The 18,813-nt window shown below is 37.6% G+C and overlaps 1 long non-coding RNA gene across 1 annotated transcript in view; it reads left to right on the top strand.

The window, feature by feature from the left end:
• Positions 1-14,604, top strand: part of LOC134169138 (uncharacterized) — a 114,679-nt gene extending 100,075 nt beyond the window's left edge. The window contains exon 5 of the long non-coding RNA XR_009966791.1: positions 14,497-14,604. This is a non-coding gene — a long non-coding RNA (uncharacterized LOC134169138). The remainder of the gene's footprint in view (positions 1-14,496) is intronic.
• Positions 14,605-18,813: the final 4,209 nt, after the last annotated feature.

Genomic DNA, 18,813 nt, shown 5'->3' with positions numbered 1-18,813 from the left:
AGCACAGTTAGAAATGAACTTAAATAGACAAATTGAGCACAACTGTGATGTACCAACAATTTTAAGTGACTGATTACAGCTTGCTTGCCTTATAAGTGTAGCAGCTGTGCTAGGATAGAAAGAGGCCATGATGATGTGCTGCCACTATTAAAATGACAATAAATATACTGGTTTCTCAGATTAATGCTATACTTAGTTTCTACCTTATTCAGTGTCTGAATGAGACCATGTGTGTTACAACAGTGATCAAGTGCACAGTTAAAAGGAGGCTGGTGTTTTGGTTTTTTTTTAATGTATAGTAATAGATTAATTTTCAGTATTTTATAGCCTAAATAGACAGAACTGCTAAAATAGACTGGGTGCATGGAGAACTGAGGTGACTTATTCAAGGTCAAACAAAATGTCTTCAGAGAAGAAGTAATACAGCTTAAGTATTTCATCCTTTGCTTTTCCTATAAATGCACCCAGCAACTGGCTTATCTCTAAAAGCTGGGTAAATTAAAGAGGCATTGTCAAGTTTGCTAGGGTCCCATTTGAATTCCTTTTTTTTCTTATATCTCTATATAACCCTAGTGTAATTCTTTATTAAAAATGCTTCATTTTTCCCCAGATCATTATATGAACCATTATCAGCGCAGAAGGGCTCATGAGGCTACTAACAATAACAAAACGGAACATGCAGGTTATGAAAGAAAACACTCCAGAGCTCAAACAGATTTCTCTTTTGAGCTTCTCAGGAGGCAATAGGAACAGTGGAAAAAAAAATATTATAAAAGTCTTACTTTCAGAGTTGTTGAAGTGCCACATGTGTTGAAGTTCAGTGGGAATTACAGGCGTTGTATGTCTCAGTACAGCAAACCAATCACTTTATATATAGTTCAATCATTGTCATATTTAAGAGCATAACAATAAAGCTAATGGTATAGTCCTTCCACTAACCAAAGAATATCATGTCACTTAAGGTGCAGTGTTCAGAGATGATATTACTTACGGCCAGACTATCAACTGGAACGAGAGGAAAACCCCTAAAACCACATTGTCATACAAGGTTCACATGCCAGGAGCTCCAGAGAAAAACTTAAGGTATGTAACAGCACATATGAACACTCTTTAGATGAACTTTGGTCTTTTAAAGCAACAACTGTTGAAATTTGGACTGTCCACCTGAACAACATGAGATTACATTGAAGCATGAGTAAAAATCCTGCCTGGCATGTTACAGGTAGAACTGCTTTGGGGCTGGAGTAGATTTTGTCTGAAAAAAGTCCCTTGAAATCCATTCCTCTGATCCTTTGGAATCTCTTTAGCTTTTGGCGGAATCAAACAACAGAGACATCTTCAAAATCCCTCTGTTGAAAGGAAGGATGCCTCTTTTTATTGTAGCATTTCCAAAGTGGTTCACTTTGATCTCTTTTGTAGCTACTATATAGTATTTGCTTCGCATTACTTTTTAGCTGTATGCAAATATCAGCATATTCAAACACTGAGCGATTTGATGTGAAAGACGGGGGGGTTTGTCCCTTCTGTCTCCCCTTTCCTAGTAGAGTTAGATGTTTGTGTGCATGTTCTACAACTCTGTCATGAGAGAATATATGATGCTATATTAATTTTCCTTCCTCCTCTTCCCCACCGTCTTTGTGCTACTGTCAGATAGGTGGATTACCAACTGACATGTGGAACAAGTTGTTACACATAGTTTTACATTTCTCCTTGTAACAGACTAATTTTTTTTCCATTTAATTAAAAGGATAGCTCGAGTCCATGAAAGAAGAGTGGCTTAGAGCATGAGGCAGGGAGGCCTGAGGAATCCCGTTGTTAAAGGAAATAGAGAGGCTGCTGTACACCAAGGTTCTGAAAAACTGAATTCTGTATAAACATTGTCTCCTGTTTCCCTCGCCTATCCTTTCTCTGCAGTTCAAGCTTAATTATTCTTCTTAAATGTCTGGAAAAAGAGAAGTTGGAAAACATTATTGTGAGTTGAACAATATTTTCTGCTCTTGAGTTAAGAATTATCATCAGCAAAGGCACTTGTCACAGAATCAGGGTTATGACCTTAGAAACCCAGTAAGTAGGAGACTTAAAAATTAGATGGCTGCTTGAAGCAGGTACTCTTCTATAAGAAAGCACTCTAGTCTACAAGTGACTCTCCAGGTATAGGAAGGTTTAGCCATTACCTCCAATTAATGTTCACTTCTGGCATGAAGTGAACATTTTCTGACATGGAAAATACAGTTTGAATGTTGTTTGTTTAATGTTAAAAATATTTATTTTGTTATTTGTCAAACATGTCTGTGAGAATCATGGAGCTTGACACTGAGAACTGGATTTTGAGTGTGAAAGTTGAGAATTTCCATTCTGTACATATTTGAGTAACGAATTCTTACTACAAAAAGTCTTTGAAAAGTCTCGTAAGAGAAGGTTACCATGGAGACAAAAAAAAATGTTCATTTTTATTCATGAGTTATTGTAAGGGAGGGATAGGCCTAATTAAAGCTGTTTCAGCCCTATTTATCCACAAATATCTATATAAAATGATCTTGCCTCAAGTGAAGTTCATTCCTCAAAAGCTCACTGTTTTTCCCATGTACTCCAGAGAAGTATTCTGTAGTTTTCCATGACAGCAGTGAATGCTAAACATTCTAAATTAATGAGTCTATCCTTGCTGCATACTTTGGGGGAGCAGGAAAAAAAAATAATCACTGTTGCCCCTGTGACAGTGTTGCTGAAAACACTGCTGAGAATATATACCACACAGGAGATAGTGAAACAGTTCATATAAATGCAAAGAATGAGACAAAAGCAAACTTTCTTTTGGTATAAGTGTACATGTATAAAATAGCAGCCTTGAATTGATGTGACTTGTATGTCAAATGGCTGAATAATTGATGCTCCTGTCTTCTGGATTTTTCTAGTGCTTGCTTAAAGATCTGATGTTTCTACCTGTGTAATTGGTAGTTGTTATGTAAGTTCCAGCTTTTATCTTTATCTAGTCCATTTCTAGCACCTTTTCTCTTTGCCCTATCCAATTCAGCCTCAAAGTATAAATATGCCAGTTTATTTTGCATTGAGTAAATAGTATCCCTGCGGTTTAGGTGCTACATTGCACTATCCGATATTTCATAGAAGATATGCATTGTTCTGCTGCTGCCTGAAGTCTGCATTGAGGATTTTTAGCCTTCAGCTTCATGTTTTGTTGACAGATGGGCAGTAGTATTGCGTATGCTGCCTTATTCTGCTACCTGGACATGAGTCCAGTTATATTTTATTCCTCAATTCTATAGCAGCTGCAACTGATCCTGAGTAATGGTACAAATCTAGTCCCCATTCGCTTCTCTCCTTTTATTTTATCAAAGTGGTATTCCATTTCTCATTTTTAGATTAGTTTCTGCTGAATATGTTGTAGTTCACAGTGGGGTTCTAATGGGTTACAAGTTTGGTTTTAGACATGAAATTATATTTGGGCTTAATGGATTGCATGTAAAGTATTGTGATCTAGATAGCACAGCAGTTTTTCCTGCAATGTTGACACTTGCTCAGCTTGTTTTTATCCTGTCTGTTCCCTCACAGATATTCAGAACTAGATGGCATAAATTAACCCATTATTTAATTTTAAAAAATAAACCAAAATCCTCTGGGATTTTCTTCAGATTGTATACCTCTCTGAGGAAGGAGTACTAAGTGCAACAGCCAAGCCAATCATTTCCTGGTTTTTGAGAGCTTTTGAGAGAAGCTGACAAAACTGGATGTGGCAGCAAGGTATTCATCACCTGCCAAATTACGATCTAAAATACACTGAATGTGATTTCTCGAAATGGACACCATGTTACAAAATTCTGACTTTATTTATTCAAATTCTTTATTTAAAAGAAAAAATATGTTGGCTTTCTCCAAAAGATAAATAGACAAAAATGTAAAAACTAGTATTCTTTGTATTATTGTCTGTTTAGAGCTCAAGAAGTTAAGAGGAAAAGGCAGTGGGTGGGAAGGGATGTATTTAAGCCTCTGGATTAATATAATTTATATTGTGAGGTCTCTCTTTTCTCCTTTGATAACTGCACAACAAAGTCAGTTTCTAATGTCTCAGCCTAGGGCTTAGGTTGCATTTCATATTCTAGTGAGCTGATTTTCAGACTGACCTAAGACACTGGTGTCTTAAGAGATCTCCTATCCCCTGTACAAATTTCTGTATATGCAGAATACACTTAATTTTATAAGCTTATTTTCAAAAATCACATAGTTCAGTCTAGACTGTTAGGCTGATTTTTCTTGAAAACTGAGAAAAGCTATTAGAAAAGGTGTAGAAATATTTTATCTTGAGTTGGTTTTCTGTGTATGTTGTGAGTTAAGCAAGTACTCATCTGATCTAATGTTATTGTTATTTTTTTTCCTGTCAAAAGAGAGAAAATAAACTACTTTATTTATAGGGAGCACCCTGAGGAACAGAAAACAGTGATTAGATGCCCAACTCTCTTTTTTCCCCTTTCTCTTTCTGTTTATCTGGTTGGTTTGTTTGTTTTTATCATCTCTTGGCTGGCAAATGAATCTCTGTGTTTTTGCCTGAATTGTCCTGTTATGTGGCAGCTTATAAATGTGTGAGTTACAGCAGAAATCTTTTAAATATGTAAACTGATAGTACTGTGCAACACAGAATTTCTTAAAAGCACTTGGCCTATTTACTAAATAATATACAGAGTTTTTGAGTTTAAAATATTCCCTTAATAAATTCTTCTTTTTACAACCTAGCTTCTCATTATATTTTGTCGTTTTTTTGCACCACCGCTTCTTTTAGCAAGATGATTCCATCATAATTTTTACTTATCTAGAAACATTTCACAGCCTCATTCTCTGTTTTGGTTTGTTGCTCCTTATTTAGTATGCTCACCAGTTTAATAGATTGTTTTAGAAGGATCTTCTGTTGAGGTGTTGGTGTATTTCAGAAACCCTGAAATATCTTTTCAGTTGGAAGAAGAACTTAAACACAGGTACCTACTCAAGTTATCTGTTGCTGAGGATTTCACATTAAACAGGAAAACATCTGAATGGTGAGTACAACTATAAACCGTGAGAGAATAATTTTCCCTATGGTGCATTGAAATCTCTGCCTCTGTGCCAGCGATGACCTGAAAATACAAAAGCAGAAAATCACTGAGACATTTCCTCAAGAGCTTCCAAAGGATTTTTGTGGGAGAGGAGGATGATTGGTTTGGGTTTTTTGGGGGAGTGGTGTTGTGGGTTTTTTTTGGCAATGTTCAATTTCCAAGGAGCTACCAGGAAGAAAATAACTGAAAAAAACAACCACCATGTACAGTAAAAGTTAAGTCAACAGTAAAATAACACAGGGTTGAGGTTTACTGCTGTAGGACTACAGCAGTGGTCTCCAAACCTTTTAAATCCTTTTGAAAACCAGTTATTTTCTCACTCATTGTTAAGACATCATGTTACCTTGAAAAGACACAGTAAGTCTTGTTAATATTTCTTTATTTTAATATCTATTACATAGCATACTGCTGATAGTCACTTGTCAACACAGAAAAGGTCAGAAAATATGAAACACTTTCTGTAAAAGAAAAATACGTAACTCATCTTTAATTTCGAAAACTCTTTAAAGCACTTTGCTCTGAGATAACCAGAAAACTACTCTGTGGTACAGAAGATTTTCACAGTCACTCCTGACTTCATTACAGAGTACTGTTAAGATTCTACCATTTAAATGTCTTTATAAAGTTAACCACGTCAATGTCATCCTGTAGAACTCGGTGCACTCCTGGCTGATATTTCTTTGCTGCAACAGTTTGCCTATGAATGATGCAGTGAATTAATTTAATGTGTGGTACTATCTCTGTAACCTTACCCTAGAATCCTTCTTTTATTCCAGTCAAAGCAGCAACTCCATCAGTGGTTACACTTGCACAGTTTTTCCATAAAACATTTTTTTTATTAAAGAAGTCATTTACTGTTGGCAATATATCTTCTAGAGTACATCTTTACATTAATGGCTTAGAGAGTGGTGATTCCTAGTGTATTTCATTACTGAAACAGAATCTAGCAAATGCCATAAACTGCAACGTGTTAGAAATGCGCGCTTTCAGCCAACTGTATAGCAAGCCACCCACACTGCGTAATTTGTTCTAATACTTGTTTCTTCAAATCTTCAGCAACATTTTCTATGCATCTTCCAACAGTATTTGCTGACAAAGGAATGCATTTTAGCTTGTTGCCATATTGTTTTCTGTATATTTCTGCCATTTCTTCCATGGCAGATCTTTGTCTTTTGCTCTTAAGTAAGAAACCTCAAAAGAGGCTTTTAAATATTTGTCATTAAGTTTATAAAAGATCTGTCTTGGGGACTTGAGGCTTCAAAGGAAATCTACAGATACCATGTGACTCATGATAAAATCTTGATAGTTGAAAAGAGTGTTTTGTTTCTTTAGATGTGAGAGCACTGAGTCTTTTCCTCTTATGGAGTCTGAAAAGATCCCTATTGTATCATGTCTAATGTAGCTATTTATATTTTTAACTTGCTATGAGTTGTAGTTCTGGCAGACTCTGTACCTGTACAGAATACCACAAGTGGTTTCACTCTGAAAGAGTAGATATGAGTATGGATCTCTACCTCAAAGACCCATCTGCCTTCTGCACTTACAGCCTGTAGACAGCCTGGAGGCAGCATGCATATTGTTTGCCTGGGAGTGTCCCACAACATGTTAAGTTGCCTTGCGGCACAAAGGTCTGTTAAGGTGCACAGAACGCCACATGCTTTCTAAAGTGCTCGCCGGTTGCCCCTGAGCTTGCATTTATGGGTACCAGTCTCTTAAGGACAGTGGATCTGGTTTCAAAAGCAGCTTCAGAAGGCTGCATAAACACTTTCTGAGCACAGAAAGTTGCTTACAGGAAGTCAGTAGAGAATTTAGGATCTAAAATGAATTCAAAGCTGATTGTAAAAGCACTGTCAAATTAAGAATACCAAATAAAAATTCATTGACAAAGACCAACAACAAAAATCATTCAGTATTCCTTTCACTTATTTTCCATAACTTTCAGTAACAGTACTTTGCTATTTATCTAATAGTATTGAAAGAAATGTTATTAACTGAATATCTTTATAAGCTTGTATATGCAGTCAGAAGATTTGAGTTTGAATGCTTTCAAATCATTCAACTGCAAAGTTTTTTAATAGCAGAGGAAAGAGCAGTTGGGGCAGTTTTCCAGGACAAGAGGGTTAATGGCTCTAAGCTGAAAGAGGGTAGATTTAGGTCAGATATTAGGAAGAATTCTTCAGTATGAAGGTGGTGAGGCACTGGAACATTTCGCCCAGAGATGCTGTGCCTGCCCCATCCCTGCCAGGCTGGATGGGGCTTGAGCAATCTGCTCTAGTGGAAGGTGTCCCTGCCCATGGCAGGTGGCTTGGAACTAGATGATCTTTAAGGTCCCTTCCAATCCTAATCATTCTATGATCAAGTTCCTAATGTAACGGTTTTGTAAACACCAATAGTTTGCCTTCAGACCAGTGTGATCTACAGCTATGAGAAATTAAGTATGGAACTTACTGGAGAAATTCCAACACAGTGCTACCTAGACGACTAAAGGAGTAGAGAGTCTTTTGTGTAAGGAAAAGCAGAGAGAAGAGACTCATTAATCTGGAGAAGGCTCAGGGGGGATCTGATTATATACCTGATATGAGAGAAATCACATGAGAAAGCTAAGTTTTTTTCGTTAGATACAGTGACAGAACAAGAGGCAATGGACCCAAACCAGGTGAAATTCTATCTGAAAATTTCAGATAGAAAAGAAACAAGAAAGCACAGTCTTACTGTGAAGTTGGTCAAACAGTGGAACGGATTGCCTAGAGAGGTTGTAGAGTCTCCATCTGTGGAGATATTCAAAACCCAGCTGCATGCTGTCCTGAGCATCCTGATCTAGGTGACCCTGCTTGGGCAAAGTGTTGTATACTAGAGGAACTCAAGAGGTCCCTTCTGACCTAAACTAATCTGCAATTCTGTAAATTACTCCTCTCTGTCCTAGGTAAAATTTTAGAAGAATGGCAGATATTAAATTATCTGCATAACATCAGTTATGCAGATATTAAATTATTCACATAACATCGGTTATGTGAATAAACTCCTCTAATGACCCCACCCACCCACCCAAAAAGGATATTATTGCAACAGGAGTGAGAAATGAAGAAATGCAGTATTTGCATGGTGTTGTTTGCTCTTAACAGCAATAAGCACATGCAGTACAGTTTTTAGCAATGACTGGTAATATAGCAGTATTTCTGTGCTTTAAACAGGCAAGCTTACCATACTTAAGCCCTCTTACTACACCAAATGAAGGAGAACGAGTCTTAAAGAATCTTCATCAGAACATGGTATTATAGGGGACAGAAATAATTTCTTTTCAGTGTTTTAATCTGAGGTCTGGAAGACCAGCACATGCTAATTTCTCTAGAGGAAAGGATATATCAGGAAACAGATATATCAGTTTGCATATATATATATATATTTGTACTGGGATAAACACTGATACAAAAAATGTAAAAGGGCCCTTAAGCAGGCAATATCACCATTTTGCCTTTTGAAATACTTTGCAAAACTTTTTATCAAGATGAGTAATACACTGCAGCAATAAATTTCTCCTAGGCCTATTCACATTAGAAGAAACATTGTGGTGAGAGCAAATGCACTACTCGTGATGGCACATTGAGAACTTGTCCATCAGATGGCATGATAACAAACAGCTTTCATAAACAACCCAAAATGTATCTACAAACCAAAAACCATCCTACAGCCCACCTGCTCAGCAGAAAATTTGGGGAAAAGCTTTCCGTATTTAGAGATACCTTCTAGGAAGATGTTGATGAACTGTGGAATGTCTGGGGCAGTTTGTTTTACGGAGGAAGAAGATAGAAATTTTAGTTGTTTCAGCCTTCCTAGAATTGAAATTATCCCTGCTTGCAGAAAAATTCATATAGTCAGTGTGTTCATTAATTTGGTCAGAAAGCTAGTGGGTTTTACTTTATTGACGAGTAGTAATACAGGGGCAAAAATTTATTGGGTAGTGTAAATGTGGGTGACAAATGGAGAACAAAATCAGTAAAAATTGAGAGTGAGTGGGAAGTGAGAAGCACTCGCACTGAAATAGAAAGAATGGAAGGGGAAGAATAAGTTCTGCACAAAAAGTATACAGACATGGAAATGGAGGAAAACAGAATGGGTACTATTAATGGTGGATGAAAGGGCTGAAAAATAAATGTCAAGACAGAAGAATAGTTCAGATGAAAGGAAAAACTTTCAGAATTGTAAGCCTACCAGAAGGTAGGTATTTCAACACTGAAAAAAAGAGCATCAAGCACCAGGATCCAAAGGAGTATGTACTGTAATGACAGTGGGTCTGAGAGATACATATGCTTCTCATGACCTGAAACAGCACTATCACCTCCATTGCTTGAAATCTGCCTCATTTTGTTTTGAATAAGAATAGCCTGCAGGTAAGCTAGGAAAAATAGACAACTACTGTAAGATTTATTTAGTTATGTCAGCAGAAAATGGTGACATTACAGCTTGAATAAGAACCCTCCCTTTCGTGTATAGTAAGTAACATATTCATTTATTGAAATACAGTGCAGACCGTTGCAACATCTGAACACTGTCACATTGTCGAAACACTGCCAGAAAGCTTCGTAGAGGCTCCTGAGCTGCCTTTTAGAAATTAATATTTCTTGAGGTTGGGAGGTAAAGAGAATAAGGAAAGGCTAAGAATTTTATTTTAGAACAAAGAGAAACTTTCTCACAGTCTAAATAAAAGAGCTTTTTTTCATGTGAGATTTCACTTTAGATTAAAAAATGCATTCATGGGGAACTTTAAAGTCAGTACATCAGAATTTGCCACATGGATGAACTTATGAGAATCATTTGCAAATATAGATCAGATAATATTCAATGCATGCTTTCTGAAGTCCCTTGCTCTAGGAGTCATTCTACCTCCTCACTTTCCCCTTCTATTTTCTATTTTTCTTTTCTTTTTTTTTTCTTTCTGTTAGTGATTCAGGGATTTATCATGTTCCATGTTTCAGCCGCAGACAGGTGCCAAAACAAGTAAGCAAGCAGAATTTTCCAACTCAGCTCTGCTAGCAGCTTTATGAAAGCTTAGTGAAGCTTTCTGCCTCACACTGAAAGCACTGAAGCCAACCATGTCAACCAGATATTTCAGAGGAGAAAGCATATTTGTTGCATTGGGTCTGGATGAGATAGAGATAAGTTTGCTATAGCTGTCCTCATAGTGCTGTGCTTTGCATTGGTACCTACAAAGGTGCAGAGAACACACCAGTGGTTTGGCTGCTGCTGAGCAGTGCTCGTACTGCATGAAGGCCGTCTCTCCAACATTTGTCCTTTACCAGTAGGCTGGAGGTGGGAAAGACCTTGGGAGGAGACCTAGCAAGGATAGCTGATCCCAACTGACCAAAGGAATATTCCATAACATGACATGTTCAGCAGTAAAAGCTCAGGGAAAGGAAGGGGGGGTTGATTGGCATTTATTATTATGATGTTTGTCTTCTGGAGCAACTGCTACATGTACTGAAACCTCATTTCTTAGGAAGTGGCTGGACGAAGTGATCTACCTACAAAGTAGAGAATAAATATTCTGTTTCCCTTTACTCTTTCTGCACATGGCCTTTGCTTTTGTTTTATTCAACTGCCTTTTTCTTGAGCCACGAGGTATTTTCCCCATCTTATTTTCTCCTATTCTGTCCTGATGAGGAAGGGAGTAATAAAGCAGCTTGGTAGACACCGTGCATCCAGCCAAGGTCAACCTACCACAGTCCTTGCACCTAACATGGGGCATGAGGAATTCAAGATAAGAATAGTAACTGGGAGAGGTAGCAAGCAAACCGTAGACTGAATACAGCTAAAGAGCGAGGAGCGGAACGATTGTGGGGATTTTACATGGTAATAATTGTGATGAAGGTACAAGGGGTGGATTCTGTGTAAATTCTCCACTTTTGTTCAGTGTCATGATGTTGTTTTGATTTTGGTGTGCAGAATGCTTTTTTTGATGTGAGCAAAATTTATAACATTCATGTGATGAATGTGGATTTTGATGATAATTCTTAAATATGTGATTCGCGTATCTAAGAATTAAATATATGAATTATTACAGTGGGCAGAATGCATTTGGTTTGTGTTGGAGCACGAGAACCATTGTCAAGGAGGGAAACACAAGTTTCATGTTTTATCAGTCCGTGTTATTGGAACATATGAATCCTGAAAATGCAGTGTTCTTTCCACATGATAATGTAGAATCTCATGTTATTTGGGTGAGGACTTAGTTCTTTACCAAATTTACAAAGGCAGAGAAGTCCAGAACTAGTGGCAACTAAAGTCGATAGGGATCTTGTTGACAATGATGAATTTTATTTGAGACTAACAGAGTGCCTTACTGGGTACATTCTATGAATGGAGCAATATTGTAAATAGATTCAGGGCTGAGAGTGGCTGAGGTGGAAAGGATCATAAAGGACATCTAAGTTAAGATATTTGTGTTGTCCTCAGTAAAAATCAAGGTGAACAGAAAAACAATCTCAGAAGAGAATGCGGTGAAGTTTTTTTCTGATTAGAAAACTGAAATGATTGTAATAAATATAAAGCAAAGCAGGCCACAGAATAGAAAATGAAATAAAAACATGAGTGAACTGCACACTCAACTTTTTGCAGGACAAATTATATCTCAAAGGTAGATTAAATCAATTTCATGCATAATTTATTAGTGTTGTCATGGATGGCCTACTCTAAGTCAGAGCCTAGGTGAATTGAGTTGTTCACCTAAAGCAATACCTAGTGCTCCTACAAATGAATTATTGTAGTAAGCATTGATATGCTGAGTAGAAAAGGAGAAAAAAAAATAAATAAAAGCAACTTGAGAAGGGCAATTTGTATTTTGCAAAATGGTGATTAACTGTCTATAGATTAGGATGTCACTTGTCATTTCTAAAAGGTGATGGTTTACATTAGCCACAGGCTTCAAGTAAATTTAATCCCATGCATAGCAGAGTTCAAATATGTTATATAACTAAAACATAGAGTTTCAAGCTGCCTTGAACCACAAAAGAATACAATTTGTTATATAGCATCTAAATTGTACCAGGAAGGAATCAATTCTCTGAAGATTACTTAAAGTGCCGGTTTTGAATCTGTTTATGTTCCAGGTACAGTGAATTTTGTTGGCATCACTCCATTCCCTATGCATACTTATCCATAGCGCAGCCCCCTCCTGGTCCAGAATTAGACATTAATTGGGTGTAGCGGGCAGCCTCACCACCCATCCTGGGTTCAGCAGTAGCAGTCATTTTTCTCCTTCTTAGTACCTGGTGCAGTGCTGTGTTTTTGACTTTAGCCTGAGAACAGTGCTGATAGCATGCCGATGTTTTTAGTTGTTGCTCAGTAATGTTTACCCCAATCAAGAACTTTTCAGTCTCATGCTCTGCTGGTGAAGAGGAGCATGGGAAGGAAGCGGAGACAGGACACCTGACTCAAACTAGCCAAAGGGGTGTTCCATACCACAGAACGTCATGCCCAGGACAGAAACTGGGGGGACTTACCCAGAAGGCCCAGATCGCTGCTAGGGTCGGGCTGGGTATCGGTCTGCAGGTGGTGAGCAATTGTATTCTCTCCCCTTGTTTTTCCCCTTATCATTATTATTATTGGCAGTGGCAGTAGTGGTTTTGTGTTATACCTTAGTTACTGGACTGTTCTTATCTCAACCCATGGGAGTTACATTCTTTCCATTCTCCTCCCCATTCCTCCAGGAGTCGGAGGTAAAGAAGGCAGGGAGCGAGTGATCAGCTGCATGGTTCTGAGTTACCAGGTGGGCTTAAACCACGACAGTTCTTTTAGAGTCCCAGTAGTGACATAGCATAGGTATCAGAGCATGTCAGCACTGAAAAAAAGCTGGCACAGACATTAGGGTTAATTTAAAAATAACTGCTCTGCTGGTAGCCATATGCCAGAAAAAAATGGTATTAAACTTGCTCTCATCTTTTTAAAGCACTAATAACTATGAAAAAGTAATATGAAACACATACAGGACCATGAAAGAGTCTCTTTGATTTTGGATTTATAATCTTCTCCTTAATGGGCTCGTGTTGCAGCCTTTCACCCACCCAGTGATAATTTTGTATCCCAGGGTGCGTATATAAAAGACTTCAGTTTCCCACATTGTATGACTGCACTTCCCTGGGCACTCAAATCTAGCAGAAAAAGGGTTTATTCAAGATAAACAAAACACTTGACTGAAAATATAAACTGGAATATAACTCTTTCCTTTCTTTATTTTCAATTCATTCCTTGGGAAGGCAAGTGCCTCAGTGTGGGGTTTTTTTCCTCACTGCTGCCTTAGTTTTCTTATTGTATTTTATGGTTAGAAGCTATTGAGGCAGCCACCAGGACTGGCCATCATTTACTGGTATCCTACAGCCCTGGCAGGCTAGAGCACAATACTGAAGCAAAACTTGTTGTTTTGCTGAACTACTTTCTTCTGTACTTAGACAAGGGAGTCAATCACATGCATGATTCTTCAGATAGACCTCTCTGCCATGCTTAGCGCTATTGACTGCTATTACATTGGTCTTAGCTCTGCTGGGCTTCCTTCCAAATCAAAATGTTGCTAGCCATGTTGTGTTGTGAACTGTGGCCCTGACTGTCAGCACAGATAATGGCAAATCCTGTTCAGTATAGTGTAAGTACTGGCTTTCGTTCAGGTCTGAACCTGTGTGAGAAGGGCCTGACACTAGAGCTCTCCTTCAGACCCACCTTCCAGGGAGCAACCTGTCTGGGGCTGGCCTGGTGAGATCTCGAGGGCCATGGGGTAGGACAGTGCCCTCCCCGCCCGACCAGACTTGTCCCAAAGCCACAGGCAAGGAGAGCCATGCTGGGCTGGGGGCAGTGGCTGCAGTCAGCCACAGCCTGGCCATCTGGGAAAGCAGTCCCTGAGATGGGGTCAAGGTGGTACCGGGTTCAGTGGAGCCTGCTTGCCTTTGATTTAGAAGCATGCATATTGATTTGGGAATTGGTGTGTATATATCTTTGAGAATCTGGCAATAAATAATGCCTCCTGTTTTACAAAATTGGTTATAACCCAAGGAAGAAATTAATCTCTCAGTCCTACTGAAATCATGTACTTTTCTGAACAGTTTAGTCTGTGTCACTCGTTTGTTGGATATTCTTCTTCTCTTCTGCAAACTCCCATTGGCATGAAAAGGATTTTTATGTAAGGATACAAGGATTCATTCTTTTTCTTGTTCTATATGTGCATGTTAGTTTCTTTCTTTAGAATTTATCTATAAATGTTAATGACTTTTTATGAGGACTAATAAGCTTCTGTAGATTGTGGGGCTGGCTGTTGGAAAGATGATTTCCTTTGAGAATAGCCAAGCAATAATTTTCCTAGCGGGAATGAGTAAGTTTACTTCACAGGAAATATTGAGCACTTTTTTTTTTGCAGTAAATAAAGATGGCAATCAGGTATTAGTGAACGTCAGAGACAGTCTGAGTGAATTCTGGAAGAAATTAACTCATTTAATTATGATGATCAAGAGAGCCTTCTTATTTGCCTTTGCGAGTCTGGTTTTGCTTTTTAATATAGTAACACATTATCATGGCCAAAATGAATATTAATTAAAAAAAAACAAAAGTAATGTATATAAAATATCATGAACAGAGAACTAGAGAACTATGGTAAACAGTGATACGCAGTATTTTCCATCCTAACTTCTAGGTGAATAAATTGGTAATAGGAATAACAGCTGTAACCCCACATATGCTAATCACAGAAAAAAAAAGTATAAAAATTACATATCCTGTTTTCCAGGCATAAAAAAATCTGCATTCTCACCTTTCAGTCTTTTTTTCCTGTTCCAAAATTGACAGTCAAGCAAAAGAAGGATCGTAGAAAGGACTCCAGTATACTTTCTTCTTCTTCATCCCTACATGTGTTCAACACTCCAAGATCCAAACCGCTGTCTTATTAATACTTTCAATTTCTAGAATTCATCAAATTTCTACTTGATAGTAGTAATACTGAGCCAGGCTGACATTGGAAAGCAGCCAGTCTCCTCTTAAAGCTACCCAAATCCAGAAAGCATAAAAACCCTCTGGCTCCCTGTTTCAAAGCACACCTAAAAAAAGAAAGTCCAGAGAGACCTGTAGTTACCCATCTGTACAGCTTCAACCCAAACAGGAAAAGCAAACAAAAAAGTCCAAAAATACACTTTCTGTTACCAAATGAAGTTCTAGTACTTAAAGTGTAGAGATTGGAGATAACTAAGAACTCAAAATAGCTTTCTCACCATTCAATTACAGCAACCAATTTTCATGTCACAGATCCATTTCTTTATCTTTTTACTTTTTGCAAGCCAGGAATATCTGCATAAAAATGAGGTCCTAGTTCTTTTTCACTATTTTAAAGGCAGAGGGGATTTTTTGGATGTTGTTCATAATTTCTTCATTTATCCAAATAGACAATAGACACAGTCTAAAAGGGACATTCTAATTATAAAATAGTTCTCTATTTCATTATGATAAGCCTAGGAAAGAGAATAAATAAATGTACCTCAGTTAAATTTTATGTAAAAGACACAGGCACATGAGCCATTCCTTTAAACAATAAAATTACTGTGTGCTTACTAAGTTCTCTTGAATTTGGAAGGTGAAATACAAATCCACATCAACCAGCTTGGTGATGTTTGGAGAGCTTTGCACTGGAAAGACACAAACCGATGAAAGTTGCATTCCCTAGCTACAGCCTGTACCATGGGCCTCTTCTCCATTATACAGTTAATGTATGATTTCACTTTGGTGTCCTCTTTGTTACAGGTCTCGCAAGACTTAGGAAATACATTTTTCTTATGCCAAAGCATATGAGATACTCACCTCAGCATTAATAGTGAGATGGCAATAGGCCTGAAGTAGATACTTAATTTTGCACCTAGGGTCAACTCCTTCTTTGAAATGGCAGATGATTTCTGCTTTGTTTTGCTCTAATAGTTTGATTCTATGTCAACTTTAGCATTTCTTTTCCAAGTGCTGTATTTGGAGAGTTTGAATAACACATTTTTTAAAGCTTTAGCTTCTCTTTTCAATTTACAAATAAAAAAAAAACCCAGAAGTTCAATTTGAGTTTCTGTGAACTGAGCATTACTCCCTCTACCAGTGAAAACTGACAGCACTACAAGGACTTGAAGCTATATGAAATCTTTCAGCCTTGGAGTCTGCTTTAAAGTTACTGGGTTAATTTTGTGAATTCAGCAAAAAACTAAACTTTGCACATTCACAGACAGAATATTAATGCTTCAGGTCTGTTATTCAAACCCTTGAGAGCAAAAGGAAGTCTAAACATGCGAATCTTAACTTGCATGGCTGTACTTTTCATGCTTCTATTTCACAGTGATGTATCACAAGTTGCAGTTAGAAGGCCAGCTTGCATTTTTAATCTGAAACCAACCCATGTAGAACACAAGAAATTTAAGATGCTCGTACAAGCTTACTCTTAAACTTTGGGGAAGTGTTTGCTTTTCCCCAAATCAAACCATTCCATGACAATGTAGGATAAACATTAAAGGCATGAATTATGACATACCAATTCTTTTTCTTTTTCTTGAGATGTTCAGATTTCTTGAAGCAATCTTTCCATTCTAAAACGGTCACTGATGTAATCAATCGATTCTTTTGTTTTACTTTACACCCCATGCCCTCATATATATATGTGTGGATGGATATGGATTTGTACATATGTGTACAGAGAAAGAGAGGGAGAATAAGCCCACAAAGCACCCTTTGCAATTAATGGCATCATTTTTATTTCTATGCAGAGAGCAAGACAACTTCTTTCAATAATAATCATCATTATTTTAATCACAAATTTAAAAGGGAAAAATATCAGGGACCACCGTTATATTAACTTCTGGATTTTTTCAGCCCTGACCTTAACACTCTGTCATCTTTCTTCCTTCATTTAAATGTCATGAATAGCACTGTTGCTATTTTCAAGAAGCATTCTGAGTTTTAACACAGTCCCCTTCCTCTGCTTATCACAGCACAAAAGCCATAATGGTGGCTGGTCTTCTGTATCAGCCTCTTTTTCCTTCTTCTTTTCTTTTTTTTTTTATGGCAAAATTATCATTCCCTTTCTTGGCTTGTCTTAGAATCTGGAGTAATGTCATTTGGGCCTTAGGGGCTGTTGAGCAGCAGAGCAGGCATAAGCTGAGGAAGTCAAGGTAGCATTATCAGTCGTGCTTGGCTTTATAATAGTAGCTTCCTCCTCCAGGATTTGTCAATTTTGATTTTGAAGTTCAGTCAGCAATAGCATGTGCTGTTTGCCTCCTGTCTGTTCGGCAAAATAAAGGGAATAATTTTCTCTTCCGGGTGACAAGATTGAAAAGAAAACCTCAACAGTTGCTTTCATAGCTTGATGTGCAAGCTGCACCTTTTTTCTTGTTTTTTCCCTACAACTGCAATGGCCTTTTGAGTTTAGGAATATTTAGGTCCTCTGGATAGTTTAATAACGGGCAAATCCTACTCGAACCTACTTTCCTTTTCAAAAGCTGCATCCTCACTGAATTTTTCTGCTTTCTTTTCACGAGCTGTGAAGCAAATTGAGAAGGAAAGAAAAGGAGGGAGAAAAAAGGAGAGACAAACCGCAGTTCTGACTGCATGGGAAAGTCAGTGAAGAAGAGTGAGTTGGAGAATACAGAGGATCTCCCTGAGAGTTCTGTGCCCAGTCCACAATACTCTTACTATGAAAGGGAAGAGAAGGAGATATATATATATATATGTATAAATATATAAATACTGCAGTAAATTCCAAAAGTGGTTGAAGTGGTTGATTCCTGAGCTAGAGCTAGGTACAGAACCTAGTGCCAAAACCTTTTTTGCCCAGCTCTGAATCTTAGAAATGCTCGAGTATATTTGCCTCTTTGCTTCATGCAGTGACACACCAGCACAGCTTTGCTATTAGTCATTGCCCCTTTTTCAGAGAGCTTGCAACAAATGAACTCAGTTACTTAGCTGTGGGATTTCAGTCAGAGATTGTTTTGAATCCTTTTTTGTGCATACAGGCTGCAAATGTGTGCCAGATACTTTTGGCTGATTGGAAAGTGTTTCAAAGGTGTGAGTGAATAGAGTTTGCGTGAGCTATAAGGAGTTTGGTGTGGGGTTTTTTCAGTACCCACATTACTAATTAGCTGCAAAACACTTGCCCCTGAGAATGCAAATTGTAATTTTAGATCTGGGAAAGTTTTCTCATGTGCCAGCTCACACATTGTGCAGTGACTCATCAGAATGGATGGTTGTGTTAGTCATTTGATGCTTCAGCTAACAAACAGGAGAAAATGTGCATTATTTTAACAACCGTTAAATGAGTATGTGTAAGTTTTTCTGTAGGGGAAAAAAAAGTTCTTAAAATATGTTTTTGTTTTCCTTTTTCAAAGACAGGGTAAAACATTTTGTCAATAGAGAGATCCTTGATTATGTGGGATAAGCACAAAAATATTTGACACTTTCTCTAAAAATTATTCTATACTTGCAATATGATCTGTTCATTCTTCATGCCTTCTTTATTACCTCAAAACTTCTTGCATTTGTTATTTAGGTACAATTTGTTGTCAGACAATAGAGTACTTGCTTCTTTGTAGAGTATTGGCAAACATATCACTATAATGGCTGGTTATTTCTTGTAATTAGTAGTAAATTATTGCTTCATCTTTTTCGTCTTTTTTCTGTCTCTCCACATTACTTGCAGAGTTTTCCATAAACTTGTAATTGT

Source organism: Pezoporus occidentalis, unplaced genomic scaffold (assembly GCF_034315485.1).
Source record: "Pezoporus occidentalis ecotype Australia unplaced genomic scaffold, CSIRO_AGI_Poc_V1 ctg335, whole genome shotgun sequence".
NCBI classification, from domain to species: Eukaryota; Metazoa; Chordata; class Aves; order Psittaciformes; family Psittacidae; genus Pezoporus; species Pezoporus occidentalis.
The sequence above is the reverse complement of the archived record's forward strand: the minus strand, read 5'-3'. Positions and strand labels throughout refer to the sequence as shown.